Genomic DNA, 18782 nt, shown 5'->3' on the forward strand with positions numbered 1-18782 from the left:
TTCAGGCATGACCAAAGGGCAATTTCAGGTATACTCTCCAGTCCAGCTGGTGAACCTGGGTATCCTAAGGCAATGTTACAACTGCCTCATGTACAGAGACAACCCTCTCCTCCTACCACAAAACATTAACATATGTGGGAGATGCAATTATATAGCTAAATTGGAGGCTACGCTCTCTCCACCCAAAACTGGAACAGGCAGTCATGAGGAGAAGCTTAACACTTGCACTACACCTCCAGCCTCACATAGACATACTAAACCAGCACTGGCAAAAAATACATATAAATACACAAAATCATACTTGGAGGCTTTAAATAAAAACCTGCAAAAGCATCACAGACCTCCAAAGCAGACACCCAAAAAACCTGCACCTCCTGTCAAAAACCAGACAACACTTAAAACACAAAATCAGTGTGCCTCACAATGACAGCCCTTAAGGTGAAATAACATACCTAACACACTAGTAATAGGTGACTCTATAGTCAGGCACACTGACTTCCCACTCATTAGGCTGGACAAGGGGAAGGTTACTGTTAGCTGCCTGTCGGGAGCCAGAATCCACCACATAACACAAGCACTCAGGTCACTCCAGAACAAGTACAAATATGACTCTGTCATTGTTCATGTTGGTGTGAATGACCTGAGATGTACCTCCCTGGACTACATGAAGAGAGACATGGAAGAGCTCTCTGATCATGTAGCCCAGGTGGGTATGACCCTGAGTAGCATCCTGCCCTCACCAAGAATGATACCGCAGTATAAAGAAAAAAATTATCAATTTCAACAATTGGCTAAGCTTCTGGTGCCATTCAAAGGGGATCCAGTGTCTGTCAGCCTGGGTCGACATGCTCAACAGGCCTCATTGCTTCGCAAGAGACAGCTTGCACCTGTCACCCCTAGGCTTTTGAATACTGGCCAAGGCTCTTGCTGCCCCCATAGTGCCTTTTTTAGGCAAGGCTCAAAAGTCAAACCCACCTCCGTAAACAGCACAAATAAAAAAAATGAGGGTTATGTTACTCAATGCCAGGAGTTTAAATCTCAAAATGCACATGCTCAAAGCACTCCTCAGTATGGAGAACATTGACAACCTGGTTCAAGGCTCCACAGAGCACCCCAGCACTACCGGGCTACAACTCATACCACACATTTTGGCCACAGAACATGGATTGAAACACAAAAGGAGCGAGTGTATCCACATTAATCAAGGATACTAACACCTCCAAGTTAGCGGCGCAGCATGACACCTCCAAGATCATCCATGTGCAACCAACATCAGGCAAATCTGCAATGCAAATTGTGGCCTGCTATAGATCACCCTCCAGGACCCAGGACCATCACTCTGCCTTTCTGGAGACACTGGAAAACATGAAGGTCCTACCGAATGCCCAGATATTGGGCAATTTCAATTATCCTACCATTAACTGGGAAAACTACTCAACTACAAATTCCCAGGTTCAGCACTTCCTGGAATTTATCAACTCAAATGCCCTGGATCAGCTGGTAAACTCCCCTACCAGAGGTGAAAACATATTGGACCTGGTCATCACCAATATGGGTGACAGTTGTTCTGAACCGGAGGTCAACCCATCACTGGTCAGATCAGACCATAAACTAATCACTCTGGATGTCCACACCACCGCCTCCAACCAAGGAAACCACAGTGAAAAACTACTGTCATTGGAACTGTTGTCACAGACACGGTGTGTGTGGAAGGTGACTTCTGCTCATAGCATGTGTGCCATTGGCTACTGACAGACATCCTAAGGTTAACATGGTACAGTACCTGCATATATAGCAGGCATGACAGCCATGTCACAGCACAGTGTAGGATACATCTGTGTGACAGTGCAAAACCACAACCAATGTGAACACAGCCACAGCCACATATGGTACCTTAGCATAATAGTACAGTATATGGACTATCTGTCCTACACCATCCTCATATGTGCCACTCACAGAATGACCCTACATATACTGGGCTGCTACACAGTCTGGTCTGATGGCTGTCTGTGGTATGGGACATGTGAGTGTGTATGGCCCTACACACATGTAAGGTAAAATTTATTTTATTTTATTTTACATTTGTAAAATGGTACCATACAGTGGGGCAGCATGTAACAACAGATAGAAGGGGAGCTAGAACAATGACATCTACCACCGTCTGTACACAGGCCAACAGGCATAGTACATATTAACAGTACACACACTGCCGACATTCACCATCACTACCCAGACCTCAGTACTGTACAAACATCCACAGAATGTCCAGGGTATGGCATTAAGTGTAACCCCTACTGTACATGACATGTGTAGCACTCTGATATATCACTGGCGTGTTATCAGATATGATGACACTATTTACGGTGTACAGCACATATGCACCACTTCATGCACGACATATGTACAAAGGTTGACAGAGATGTGGCTGACAGCACATACACAGGGCCAGTATAGACATGTTGCTGTGATACCCTCATTAATCTACCATTGTAATGGGGTTTATTGCAACATATGTCCAATGAGGGATATGTAGTCAGTAACTGTCACGGCCTTCACCATCAACAGACTGCAATCCTCACACTACCTTCTGCATTCCACGGATAGATGCATCTTAGCTAACACATGACACCAAATGCACAACACTGCCCAGTCTGCAGATGGGGATTCTTGATATACATGGAACTGACATGGCAGGTATTGCGACATGTACGACAGGCATATCCAGACAAACACTGTTAATCCAACATTACTCCATATACAGTATAGCAACACTTACAGTTCGAGTCAGGTCAGGCACATCCCCCTCCTGTTTGTTGCCATCTTCCTACAGTGTATGTTGTTAGAGGTAAATCCCCAACCCATCTGAAATGCTGTTTGCCAAATGACAGTTCTAGCTCCTGCTCACAGTGACAGACAAGGGCCAACACCATCAGGATGTTCCCAGGTATTGGAGTGTGTTTCCATGCAATTGGCTATGGGAATGTTACCTCATCTGTTCCACATGCAATCGGCTAGGGATAGGCTGCAATTCGTGCAGAGGTCATGAACTGATCATGGGTATCACGTTAAATACACATGCTGATGCCTAAACAATGCAGGTGTGGCCCTCCACATCTGCCAGAGAGGGAGTGGGGGAGGCAGACAGAGGCGAATACATGTCAGGGAGTGGTGGGAGGGTAAAACCGATGAATGTTTGCAGCACACACCTACCAGCATAGGGTTTCAAACACCCAACATCTATGTAGTGCTATCACAGTTCAATGCTATTATTGGATGCACCACATGGGTTATCTGGTGGGGGAGCACTCATAACATATATGTGATGGTGCGTGACATCTGCAACAGGGATAAGGTAGATATACAGTAGGTGACGTACACATGCCTTTCTGCATGAACAGTTGCCAGCGTTAGCACAGGCACACTCACACAGGGATGCACACACATTAACACACTTGACAGGGCCAGGAGTGCAACCTGTCACTAGTGGGATTGCCACATCAGTGTGCAGGGAACACATGTACCACATGGGTGATACAGAGGTTGTATGGGTAGTGAGTATGAGGGGGTGTCAGACATCAGGCGGCATGCTTCACTGTGCCCTGGGGGGAGTAGTGCATGTGGATGTGGACATATGCACCATACAACACACACAAGAACACACAGGGTCCAGTTCAGACATGCATGGGTGCGTGTCTGCGTGGGTGTGTAGTGGCCAACAGTGCCAGCAGGCTATACAAGGGTAGGCGATGGGTATACCTTGGCATCAGCCCACATGACAATGGTCTGAATTGTGGCGCAGGCCTGTAGCTTATGCATCTGCCTGCACAGGTGGGTATTGCATCCGTCTTCCAGTCCCCTGGATGACTATTGTGTGTGGCCAATGCTGAGCATCACTTGCCATGTATGTGTTCCCTAGTCCATGACATGGATGGTGTCTAGGATATGCACACCTCCCACACGCATGTACAGTGACATGTGGATCTGTACCTGGGGTGTCTGGCCCATGCTGTAAACACAGCTTATCATCAGATGTGCCAGTGTTGCCCACATATGGCAGGGAGTGGTACTGGTCAGCAGATTTACCCTGCACCTACATTGATAGCATGCTAACAGCATTTCCTGATATCAGTGTCATCTGTCCATACATGCCATGTTGTCAGGCATGGTATGTCCATTGTGGGTCACCTGTGAAGGCACAGTGGAGTTGCTAACTGTGATTGGTAGGCCTTGATGTCACATGTATGGGTATGGCTTTGCAACACAGCCTCTCAACCATTTACGTCTGTTATCCCTGTATGGTTGACATTGTGGTATATAGTAGGGCCACCATATATTAAATTAGCAAAACCCCTCCACATTGCCCACAGACTCACAACCACCTCTACACAGGATATGATTTACAAACACACACACACACACACACACACACACACACACACACACACACACACACACACACACACACACACACACGTCATGTCTGGGAGCAGAACCCCTACCTAACTAGTTTACTACACTACAGCACTACACAGTTATATTACGTGCCACAGACATTACTGAAGTACATCTTCCCCAAAGGTGTATTTCACAATTAATGACATCAGCAGGGTTACCAAAGTATGACATTTGTAATGTACTGCGAGTGAGTAACCTATAATGCATTGCTCCATACACAGACACTGAGACACACACATCATATCCGAAACTGGCATGGATGGAGATGGAGCACTACTACTGTTCTAAATCACACTACAGCAGTACGCAGTTACAGAACATGCTACGGCGATTACTGGGCTATCAATTTCCCAGAGGTGTAATTCTAGGTGAGTGACATCAGCAGCCTTGCCAAAGTAGAGTATTTGTATTGTATGGAGTGTGAGTAGCCTAAAAAACATTGCTCTCTACACAGTCAGACACACACACACAGACTCACACACAAACACACACAGTAGCCACTACAGCAGTTACAGGATGCACTACGGCAATTACTGGGCTATCATTTTCCCAGAGGTGTACTTCTAGGTGAGTAACATCAGCAGCCTTGCCAAAGTTGAATATATGTATTGCATGGAGAGTGGGTAGCCTAACAAGCATTTCACTCTACACAGTCAGAGGCAGACAGGCATGCACACAAACACACACTCACACAATTGACAGGTCTGGGGTTAGTACTACTACCTAACTACTCTGTCATTACAGCGGTACACAGTTATGGGATGCACCATGCATATTACTGAGCTATAGCTCTCCCAAAGGTGTAATTCATATTAGATGACCTCAGCAGGCTTGCCATACTACTGCTATGGGGGGGGGGAGCAGTGTGTGCATCGGCCATACCACATTCATGTAGGGGTTGACATGCCACATGCAGGCACACATGGGGTCATATGTCACAGGAGCGTGTATACAGCTACTAGATGGCTGCTTCCTTGTACAGTCTTGTTGCACAGCTGGCACATACACCACATAGTCTGTCATGCTGACAGGTACTGGTGGCTAGTATCCACAGTGGGTTACATCCACACCTCATGTGTTGGGGGCCCTTTGGCTGTGTGCCAGTTTGGACAGGCCAGCATGGCTCAATGCCATGGTCACCTTCTTCCACACATCTATGCTCATGTACCTGTGGCTTATTATAGTGTGTTGTCCTTACACATTTGTCTGTATTCCTATCCACTGTGTGTGTGCAAGGCAGGAGAGGTGCATACTGACATGTGTCCGCACTGAGAACTGCAACTTCCAGATATGTCTGGTCCACTAGTGTTTGCAGACATGCCTTCATATGTTTGTGTGTGAGCATGACTAGTATGACCTCTCAGTATGTTGTTGACTGACATTGCCTTCATTCCTCTAAGTGTGTGAGCATGCCCAGTATGGCCCTCTGTCTTGCATGTGTGGATCACGTCCAGGTTGTTTGCACTGCAGTGCTGACCTTTTGTTGTACACCGACAGGTAGCATGCTGTGTCTGCAGGGTATCCATCAGTCATTTGCCATTGACTTTTGCTACATTTCTGCATAGCGGGGTGGACACCTGACTGTTTCTACTGTTCTACACATGAGTGGGGAGGGCACACCTGACTGTAACTCTATGTGTACGTTGGATGGGGGGGCGCACCTGACACTTGTACACATTTGCTAGGACTGTACTGGTATGTCAGGTACTCCATTTCAGTCTGTAGTCTTACCTATCCTGCTGGCTAGGGCTTACCAGTGTAGTAAAGATCCTTGCTTTGTTTACCTACATATTAGTGTCCGACTTCCTAGCCTTCACAACTTTCATTCGACTGCCTGGTCTGCTGCGGTCTGTCTGTATAGACCTGGGGAGGGGTTAACCATATGGCACATTCAGAGGCCATAGTACAGCATTTGTTTGTGTTTGTCTTCACCTGTCCTGCTGGCTCAGACTGTTGTTGGGTATGTGATCCTTCCTGACTGGCATGTGTGGCTCTTATGGACACCCCTGTCACTCAGGCCATTTCCTGCAGTGGGTTTTGTCACCCTGTGTAGTACTTGCTATTATGGTGACTCTAGTATGTGTTACAGATCTCATACTGCCACTATGGGTGTCTACTCTCTACTGCCTTGACATCTAGCCACCCAATTCCCTTGCATGTTCACATCCATACCATAGCTACAGGTAAAAACACATTCTACTCCATTTGGCAATTGGTAGGTTGATTGACTTATCTTGAGGGTGTGCCAGACTTGAAGATGGTGCTGGAGGGCTGCCTATGACAACTGCACATAGTACACTCCCTATACATGGTTGGGCACAGGTAGTGTCAAGTTTGGCATCCCTTTTACTGTCTGTGCGAGTCAGAGAGAGGTGTCATTCCCTGGGGCCCTACTGTGTTAGTGCATATGCTATGCATTGCCTCTTTGCCAAGGCCAGGGTATACTGGGCACGCCCCCTTCTGCCTACTGGGGCAGGCTCAGGTTGTTCTTCCTCCGAGTCACTCTGTACCTTTACAGTTCTTGGCATTGGTGGGGGACTGTGTGGCCCTGCCTCATGCTGTTCCTGCTGCAGCTGTTTCCACAGGATCATATTGTGTACCATAGCACATACCAGTACTATTTGGGTACATGAAGCTGGTGAATACTGCAGGGCTCCACCAGATGTGTCCAGACACCAGAACCGTGACCTGAGCATCCCAAACACATGCTCTATTATATGTCTGGCCTGTGCGTGTGCATCATTATGGCGTTGTTGTTCAGGTGTGTGTGCATTTCTGATGGGTGTCATCAGCCTCAGCTCCAGTGGGTATTCAGCATCCCCCACTAGGTGACCATAGGGGATGTCCACATCAGCATATCTGTGGTACAGCTGCGTCAGTTGCCATATGTGTGAATCATCATAGCTTCCAGGGCACCCAGCACACACATTCAGTATAATGCCCTGGGCATCACATATGACCTGGCAGTTGATGGAGGGGATGCCCCTGCGGTTGATGTAAGCCCTACCCTGCTCACCGGGTGGTGCTTTGATGCATAAGTGCGTGTAGTCTACAACACCCACTACCCCAGTGTAGTTAGCTATTTGGTGGAAGAGATGCATATTTTGGGTCAACACCTCACGTGTGTTGTGGAAATATACATGCTCACTGGCATGTGCTGACATGGCATCCAGGAACTGGTGGAATACTCCGGATGCTGATGCCTGTGAGATGCCCATGTTATCCCCAGTTGTAGTTTGGGAGGTACCTGTGGCTAGTATACCTACACCTACACATACCTTGGTATCCACTGGGATGGGTTCCCCTCGACCAGTGTGGTTTGTCAGGTGTGGTCTGCACAGCTGAACGATTTGCTGTAGGAGGTCTCTGTCCACCCTATAGTGCTCCATTATCTCCAGCTCATGTAGCCCCTGGTAGGTTACACTGGGTCTGTACACTCTTCTCTGTCTTCTCACTGTGGGTTGTTCGGCAGCACTGACATTCTCACCACCCTCAGCCTCTTGTACATGTTGTTCTATGTTGCCTGCTGCAGCCCTTCTCATTTTGTAGGTTTGGTTTTAAAATTTCCCCGCTTGTATTCGGTGGTGTAGAGTGTGGAATAACCGGGGGGGTAGGTGTTTGCTTGGTTTATAGTGGTGTTCTGGGCTGGGTTGGTCTGCTTCCTGTGTGATTAGCTGATTCTGATACATTTCACCTGGCAGCTCAGCTAGTTCTCCTTGATTATCTTCCTACTGCTGTTTTCCCTTTCCATTGCCTCCCTGTTTAGGCTTGTCTGCACACTGCGCACACAGAGTACACAAATGAGCACACTGCTGCTATTTCCTGGTTTAACTTCCTTTTTCTTTCTGTAAAACACGGTGCACGGCGCGCACACCCACTTACACTTTGTAAAGAGTGCTAGGCAGGTTTAGATACACCCCTAGCTAGGAGCAATCCTGAGCCACAGGTCTCCAATCCACTTACAGTATGCCTGACACCCCCCATGATGTCACCTATATCCTAGTCTTGCACCCAGCTATTTATACTCTTACACTCTTGGGACCTGCCTCACACCCTGGGAAAATCTGGGATTCACTAACCTTTCCCTCATTTGAATAGGATTGCCTGCTAATGAATAGTTGCATGTCCCACACTGAGCCTCCCCCATTAGCAACCACTAGTCACTGGCCAGGTTGTCTTCTGCCTGCCATTGACTTGCATGGCAGAATACTGATTTTAGTTAGCATGCTTATTTTAGGTTTATTTTATTATTCCCCCCGATCCCATTTGCGCGTTGCTGCCCTATGCTTAACCAGGCGAGATCGGCGTAAAGAAAATTAAAAGTTGTTTATTTTTTTTTTAACAGTTTGCAATGTCAATGGCCTTCTACTTGAACATTGGCATGCTTCCTCAATGACATGCAGCCTTTATTTGGAGCGGCCATCGCTCCGTTTTGTAGATTGCAGAACTGTACTCTGTTACTAACAGAGCACATTTCTGCACACTGCACTCGAACTGCACGAACAGCTGCCAGCTTCCTGGATCGCATATTACCCTCATTTGCATGGTTTTCACTTGCAAATGAGAGTAATTTGCATACAGGGGCTTGGTCCATGTAAGATTAGCCTAAGAGCTCACTTACATGTCCCAGGAGCTCGTTCCTGGATCGCACATCGGCCATATTGCCGAAAAATAGCTCTTAAACTAATCCTGCATGCTATAAAGGGCTTTATAAATCTGGGGGACAGTCTATTACTGAAAACAAAAACTTTAAACACTTGGGACTTTCTAATGTATGTTTAAATAATGCATTATTGTAATCTTTCTTTTTTAATTCCATAATAATGTTCATAAATTCTACTTCTCAGTGATCTGTTGGTTTTTCCTATGTAGAAGGAATTACATGCTAGGCACTTTGCCATGTATACCACAAATTCTGAAATGCATGTAAACCTACCTGGCACTGTAATGTTTTTTTCATAGGTACTTACTTCTGCATAGGGACCCTCTGCTATAAATCTGCACTCTTTGCAGTCTAAACACTTATACATACCCTTAACTCTACTATTACTGGGTGCATGTTTATATTCTAGAATCTCTTTGAAATTCCTAGCCCTTTTATTAATGTATATGGGTTCTTCTCCCACTGCAGCCTTAACTTCTTTATTTGCTACTAAAATTCTCCAATTATTATTAATAATTCCTTTGATAGCTTTGCTGTCCACTGTGAAGATTAAGGGCATGGCCGCTTGCCAGTTCTTATCCTGCTTTGCCCTTCCTTCTCCTTCCCTAGTCTCTTTTCTTACACCTTCCAATAAATTACTATCTTACTGGGATATCCCCTGTGCTTAAACTTCTCATGTAATTCTCCCATAAATCTGTCTATTTTGCTAGCAGCACTTGTGAGTCTCTCTACGCTAATTAGCTGCCCCATCACTATATTATGTTTGACGTACATAGGATGTATGCTAGTGTAATTACTAGCCACATTCCTGTAACTTATAACTGTACATAAGGCCTGTTGTCATTGTTCCTTAACGATGTCTAAAATAAATAATCCTAAAGAAATTATATTCCAATGAAAATTTAAAAAAAATTGTGCTGTCATACATTTCTTTAAGAAAATCCTTCAAATTACCTTCTGTGCCCCTCCTCACAAAAAACAAATCATCAATAAATCTGTAATAACATAAAGGATTATTGTACCCTGCTATATGGGGCAAGAGATTGGTCTCCCAATAAGCCATAACTAAATTGGCATAATTGGGTGCCATCCTTGTTGTCTGTAAAAAAAATCATTTTCTAAAGTAAAAAAAAAATATAAGACAGAATGTGTTCTATACTTTCCAAAATAAACTTACTTTCCCCTACTTCAAATTGCTAACTTTCAACTAACATATAACCTACCCATTCCAAACCTTTTTCATGGGGGATGCAGGTGTACAAGGATTGCACATCTATTGTAACTAATATGTCATCTTTGTCTATCTCTACATTTCTTATTTTATCCAAAAAATATTTTGAGTCTATAATAAAATGACTTGCTTCCTTGTACCAACCTTAATAGGGTCCTGTCAACAAATTTAAATAGGAGCTTTAACTTGGATGCCCTGGCTGCAACAATTGGTCTATATGGTGGATTATGCTCATTTTTATGCACTTTGGGTATTCCAAAGAAATATCCAACCTTGGGTTTGTTCACCTGAAAAAAATTCAAACATAATCTCCGAAATAACCACTTTATTCAGTTGATCCACCAACCATGCATCAATATATTTATAAGCTTTGTTTATTTCCAACTTTGTCACTTTTTTGTATGAATGCACACCCTTTAAAAGCTCATATACACCATTGAAATAATTAACTGTATTTACCACCACCATAGACCCCCCTTGTCTAATCTCATGAATCCGATGGAAGAATCACTTTTTAAGGCTTCAAAACTTTCTCTTTGCTTCTTAGTTAAATTGTAATACTTTCCTTTGCTTTTTTGTTGCAACAAACTTCTAATTTCTACTTCATAAATATCTTCAAAGGCTTTAATAGTAGCATGAAGCGGTGGGTTAAACACACTTGGTACTTTAAAGTCACTCTTTACATATTCTGGTGCTTGACCAAATAACAGTTTTAAATTTAACTTGCATGTGAAATCTTTTAAGTCTATAATGGTATTAACTATATCAGACCTCCTCGATGGAATAAATGAAAGACCTTTACTTAAAACTTGTTTTTCATGTATTGTTAACTGTTTATTCGACAAACTGAATATTTTAAATGTCTTAGGCATTACCTGGGTTGCCTGTTCGACTGCCGATTGTTCCCTCTATGGAAAAGTGGATAAATCCCTGCCTGGTTTGAAGTTTCCACCACCATTGACCAGGTTCTGTCTGCTGGACTGTTTCTGCCTCTCCGCTCTGGTGATGTTCTTATATATCTGCTGGCTTCTCCCCGTGGTTGATTTTGCTTGTATATCTGCTCTTCCATTCTCTTGGAGTGTCAGGGAGATAAAAAAATTACCTTTTCCCTGCTGCTGTTGTCGATTATCATCTTACACTTCACTATCACTGAATGCTTGCCTTACAGACTGTTCAACAGTTACTTGTGTTGAGGTATTGCCTCTAAAAGCCTCTTCCACTTCCTGTCTAGCATTTAAGGTCGTACTGCCTGCATTCAAATTATGTGTAATGTGATCTCTATTGATTTTCTTCTCTTTTTTAAGTTTTAAAAAAGAACTTAACTTTTCTATCTTATCTTGCATTTTATTCATAAAATCTTGAATTTCTTGAACTGGAGCTGCCAAAGCTAATTTGTCCAGTAAACCTTCTATCCACTTGCCCAGTTTCTTTTCTTCTTCTTCCTGATGTTCCTTAAGAAGCCCTACTAACTTTAAGCTGGTTTCTTCACATACCTAGTTCCATTTATTTAAAAATGTTGAACCAAATATACCACTTGGTTTGTTGTTGACTTTTAAGCCCTTCGGCACTCTTTGCACCTCCAAACAAAAATTAAAATAGGCAATGTCCCATTGTAAGTGTTTATGCTTTTTCAGTTACAATTCCAAGTCTTTATAAAAACAGTCTTTATTCAAATAGACCCTCGGCATGCCCTCTGGAACCAAAAAGATTTCTGCCTCTTCTGCTGGATTGATAACTGGTGCGGTCATGATATTTTTGACTGATTCCATTCTTATTCTTATTGCCATTGTTGCTTTTTAAGGCAATTTGATTTCTTTTTCTTGCCTCAAGAAGTTATCATATCCATAGGATATGGATGTATAGTGATATCTAATGCCTCCCCCCTCTCCCTCTCCATTGGCAGCAAAGTGATGTTTGTTTCAAAAAAAATTAGCAAAAAAAAAAAACAAACTGAAAATATGCCCCTGTACAAGTGAAGATTCACAGTTAAATATACAAAAAGCACTTGCAAGGTGCATACATTAGAAAGTCCCAAGTGTTCAAAGTTATTGTTTTCAGTAATAGACTATGTTTCTCCTGATTTTAATGGGGACAATGACGGAGAGCTTGAATACAAAGAGCATAAATGGCAGATTCTGCTCAATGCTTATAAATAACCTGGTCTTAATAGTGGGGTGAATTATAAAGTTGTTTTAGGGAGAAAAGCAAAATAAAAGAAATGCAAGTAAAACTGCAGTTTCTATAAGTGTCTTATAGTAGTGTTTTTAGCTTATTTATGTTACTTGTATAAAAACATATTAATTGGTTAACTGAATAGTATTTTTTTGTTACTGAAGGGTATTTAAGTGCTTGCCATTGGGATTATGGGTGTTTCTGATGAAGGCCATTTTCATGGCTGAAAGTGCATAAGCCTGTATTTGTGGTAATAAAAGGAAGTTTTCTTTGGGATTCACCACTTGGCAGCTTTTGGAGTTTATTGCAACACCTTGCAAGTGCTTTTTGTATAACATTCTACTTCTATAACTGCAATACTTACATTATGTTCCCTTGCATTAAGAGGTTGGGATTTATGGTGCTGAGGTATGACTCCACTACATGTTATGGGCATATGCTACATATATATATATATATATATATATATATATATATATATGTATATATATATATATATATATATATATATATATATATATATATATATATATATATATATATATATATATATATCCTTATGTGTAAACATAAGTGTTGTATATACCTTCTCAGATGCATCCCACCATATTTATCTGATATGTATATATTTAGATATAAAAACATGACTGATTCAACACTATTTTCACTAACAAGTAGTAAACAATTGTAGTAGTCAAAGCAGTTGTTCACTGCTATTCAGTACATGTACTGAATGATATATTTGAACAAGCAACAGACATTTGTACAGATCAGATGGCTTAGTGGTTATGTGCTGTGACTATAGTGCTCAGGGTTCAAGAGCAGCAAGATCTGGTTATTTTGTTGCTAGGCAGAACAAGGACTGTTGGATACAGAGTGGTTAAGGCAGTTAAACTGGTTTCCAGGGGTTTGTGTGACGGTAAGCGGTGCTGATGTACAGTTAAACGAAAAGGTGCTTACACTGTGTAGGCTTCACTTACCAGTGCGCAAATCTGCTTAACATTTACACCTGCTAAGCATAGCTCAGCCCAGGTAACCAGTAATCACATTCTAGTCTGATAAAATAGTAGGGTAATGACATCTTTAATAACTGTATTAATTCCACGTACATAACAGGCTTCTATGTGCTGTCATTACAGTAGCAAGGGGTGTGAGTATACTGTATGAGACACCTGAGTATACATGGCTGGTACCACAATCTTTACTCTTTGTATGTGTTTCATACATGGGTAATATCCCAGGTTATATGCAGTCACACTTGCATGTATTGTATCATTACGTTACTACTTTTAACAATGCTTTGCCAAGTAAGTGTAGATTACAGATTGTAGTACTAGAACCATACACCCCTACATGCAAATCTGGACTCTGAGTACTGGCTATCATCTTTTTGGTGTGTGCTGTATGTTATTAAGTATTGCCTATCAGATATTTATCTGATATGTGGATATTAAGTGTAGACTAATATGTGTTTAGGACATGTCGTTGAGGGCTGCTGTCATGTAGTAATGGCATACCTATCAGTGTCAGATGTCTATATGTCAAAACATTCATCCTAATGCATAACCTGTTGGCTAGTTAATTTCTGTCTGTCCTCTGTACAGATGTGCAGATGTCAGGTATCCATCTTGGCTGCTTATAGGCAATCTCTGATTGACTGACACTGACATGTCTGCCCAGTTGTGTTATGAATGCCACAGCTCTGAAACCCCACCTTGTATGCACCACATGCCATGGATACCTCAACCAGACTACCACAATCAACAGAACATGCTTGGGTACAGGTCTCTAACCTAGACACTGGCCATGTTATGTAATTTATGTTGCATACATGTCAGTTAGAGCACCTCACTGGCCCTCTGCAAGAGAAAACCAGATGACTGGATGTTGAATTTAACTGTCACCCTAGGGATCACTCAAGTGGCATCGTTGATAGATGGCCTGCTGACAAATGTCATATGGCATGATACCAGTGTACCCACATGCCCTACTCTTCTCATCTCTCCATAGACAGCCTGGTACACACCTAAGAACACCTGCACCTATGGACCCCAGTACTGACAAATGTGTCAGTGTGCATTACTGAGAATAACAGTGTCTGTGTGTTTGTAAACTTGTAGTTGAAAATACTCTGAGGGCCTTCTCACCCACTAGACCCTTCATTGCTATACTTAGAAATGGCTGCTGCTGTAATTGACATTAAATGTACCTTGTTACACTCTTCACCCTATGGGCTACCTGGAGCTTGCAGTACTAGCATAACACTGTTCTACAAATGGGTAGATAGGCATGGATTAGCCTCTGAGTCCTGGCAAGTGTGTGTATGTGTGTGCAATTGTGTGTGAGTGTGCATATTTGTAGGAGACAGCATTCAGAGGCCACATTCTCCAAATACAATAAACCTTGCCATACATTATAAGGGATAGTGATGTTGCTGACATTAGAACAGCCATGACAAACCCTCACCCTACTATCCCTGTGGCATGTGTAATAAATGCATATCCCTGTAGTAGCACTGATTAGATAGACAAGGGTTTCTACTGCAGTCCTGGTCAATGTGTGATTGTGGGTATGTCAGAACATTATCATGGGTTTCAGTGAGAACAATATCCAATGTGGGGTGTGGGTGCTGGGTATACTGTCTTTACACCATGGTACCCGAGTAAATGTCCCAAGGTCCACTGTATGAGGGCCGCTGCCACCATCAACCATGCAGGTAACTGATTACACTCTCCAGCCCACAGATGCATCTGCTGTGTGCAAAAACTCTGTAACAGAATGGACTCACTGACAAGGTAGTTAGCACTGCTAAACCCAGGTCTGTCAAATGTGTCTATGACGGTATGTGTTTGTCAATGTGTATATGACAGTATGTCATACTATGTATTGTTCATTAACACCCAGTACATCCCTCATTACCATACTGTACAAGGCCTGTAGATGTTCTTCACTTAACAGGAAACTCGGGACATACCTCACCCTAAAAGCTCTGTAGTGTATTCAATTAAGGCCAAACACATTAGTAGCAATAAGTACCTAGGTAGGGGTTCTACTCTCAGTGTTGCCAAGTAGATGTGTGTGTATGTGAAGGGATCTACTTCAGTTTGGAGAAAATACATGTCCCAGGAGATCATTTGTCTGAGAACTAATTGGCAAAAGGTAACATTTCAAAGCAATCATCTTGTGGAAATACATTCAATCAAAACTAGTAGTGGATGTGTAAATGCCCTCTTTCCCACTGTACAGCTGTACAGCGATACTGGAGTTGGTATATATACATGGATGTGGTTGTTATGGGCACAGCCACCCACATTGGGGTTATTGTTGTGCATATCCCCCTGCCTAGTGTGCCTTTATACTGTACAGTTTATGTTAACAGGTTAAGTAGTTGTTAATCACAATATGTGTGTTTCTACGCCACCTCACACCCTGCAAAGTGGGGAGCTGTGCCACCTACACCAGCACACCTAAGTTTACCAACTCCAGGATTGCACTACATTGGAGAAGAGGACATATACCCTGCCAGTACCATTGTCAATGACATTAAACTGGCAGACTGATTATTTACTGATGTGATGTTTTGGCAATTTGGTCTTGGTGGAATTACATAGGCCAGAATGAGTTCACTGCAAAATAAAATACATCCATGTGAACAGTATTCTCTGTGTATTGCATCAATTCCAAAGCCTCTGTGTGTGTGTTATTTACAAACATTTGGAGTGTGCCACCCAGTACACTTACCATTATCCACTGTAGAAGAGCTGCTTAAATCAGCCACCATGCACTCACCTGTATACACCCCTCAGACCTATCAGCCATGTGGCACATGCAGTAACTGTTGCACAGACCTGTTACCTGTGTTCAGCTGTACCCGGGATATGACACAGTCAATGTGTCACCACAGTGCCACACCCCTTGTAGGAAAGGACAGCAGGCCAACATCCAGCTGACACATAGACACCTACAACACAAACTAAATACATTATGGAGATCACAATCAGTCAGTGTTAATAACAGTTATAATGCATCATGGCTGGACAGCTACACACCCTGGTATAAAAGCATTAATAATTTCAGCTGAAAACATGTTATACAATATTACATTGCTAAACCTTAGTGCATTCACCCTGTGCATCAGAACCATATCAGCATGTCTCTGCATCAATGGTATGGATGACAGGGATGTGACACAGGTATCATCATATGCACAGGGTGTGTTGTGGGTTTGCCAGAGGCCTGGGCTGAGCCATTTGCTTGACATCATGTGTGCAGGTTAGGTTTTTTTTTATTAAATGGGCTGTGCAGACATGGTGTGTGTAGGTATGGAGGTGCCCTAGCTGTGTTGGTGATGTGTGTGTGTGCATGCATGCACACATTTCTGCCATGTGGCTGCCCTATACAGGTGTTTGTTAGACAGCTGCAGACCGTACATGGCTGGGTGTACAGTTCACCATGTACGGCCATGGACTTGGGAACTCTGCCTTCCAGGGGTTCCATGGGCACTACCAGGCAGAAGCCCAAATATAGTACTCTCCCCTGATAATGACACTTGTCTGCTGGATCTGCATCCCTCTTGGGACCGGCCAGGACCATGTGCACGTGGCCTGCTGTGTTATGGTGTGGACAGCACCCCCCTGCAGTGCTGGTGCTGCCACTGCCACTACGGGAGAGGCTGTGAGTTGTTGCATGTCCACGTAGACCTCCACCTGTTGGTGTTGCTGACCTACGTCCATGTGGCTGACACCCTACTCCCACCACATGCTCTACCACAGACACCATACAGTCGAGGATTCCCACCATCTCACCCAACCGTCTATCCATGACCTCTGCAAAATAACATTGGGCACCTGCAAGATCACGGATGTTGCTAAGTACAGCAGAATGAGTAGCCCTCTGGAGCCTCAGACTATCTCTGGTGTAACATTCCATACATGCATGTGCTTCCATGATGGCGCAAAACATGTGTCTGCTGACACCTGCTGTGGAACTTCTGCCAGGGGCATGATGGCCAGCAGCCCTCCTATGAGCACCCCTGTACATCTGCCTATGTGGTACCTCACCAGTCATCTGGCTATGACTGCTGTGTACAGACACACTTGCCATAGTCACCACACTTTCCTGTCCCATGCCACCACCCACCAACTGTCCCTCATCTATGGCCACTGGTGATGGGGTATGTATGGGCATTGTGACTGTGTGCGGGGATGGGGTGGATAAAAATGGGATGTCAACCAATGGCACAGATTCAGCCCCTGACAACCCTGCCTGTGCCTCACTATGCCCCATCGTCAGAGTCTGTATGGGCACTAACATCAGTTTGCCTGCAGGAGGGACCCTGACCCACCTTGCCACCTGTGAGGGGCAGACAAGAAATGTAAATTAAGACCTGTATGCTATGGTTTACTTCTACACACACACACACACACACACACACACACACACACACACACACACACACACACACACACACACACACACACACACACACACACTTACAGGTGTGGTGGTACAAAGATATTACACAGACCTCCCATTACCAAACAGTCACCATGCATGACATATGACACTCAACAGCATGCACTGCAGCCATACTCAATCCTTGTTACCAACATTATACATCTCTGTGATGCATGAGTTGTGTTAGTAGGTGATGCCACTTCCCCTGGAACACACTCCATCCATGTACACAGTATTGCTGTGCACCTGTACAGCACACTGGCATGTACTGTGCACCATACCTCACAAGTGTACACACAATTGCTGAATGTGTATATGTGTGGCAGTTATGTTTACTCTGTTGCTCACAGCCTTTATGTGTTTGTCTGACACATACCTGGGATGATATGAGGACTGATGTCAGTAATTAATGCCTGTCCTTTGACTTGCAGATTTCATCAGCAGTGCATGTATGTGCAATAAAATCCAGTTACACTGACAACCTTCAAAGCTTAATGTGGATCTGAGGAGTGTACACACCCTTGTTGACATGCCAGCCTGTTCTATGATATGCAATGGGGCCACAATACTGCATTTGTTAACATTACACACACTTGATATGTGACATATGACCTGTGCAATCCAATGCAGTATCAAACAAATGTGTTAGTTGTGCAGATGCTGAATGAGATGCATACAATATGTGGTTTGCATAAGTGTGGTCACCCTTAACACAGTGGTTTGTTGAAGCACCTGTTAAGTGAACTACAACAGTCACTCTTCCTGGAAGGGTTATACTAGCATGGCCCATCTTCACTTGCCATT

Source organism: Protopterus annectens, chromosome 3.part0 (assembly GCF_019279795.1).
Source record: "Protopterus annectens isolate FY-2018-M chromosome 3.part0, PAN1.0, whole genome shotgun sequence".
Lineage (NCBI taxonomy): Eukaryota > Metazoa > Chordata > Ceratodontiformes > Protopteridae > Protopterus > Protopterus annectens.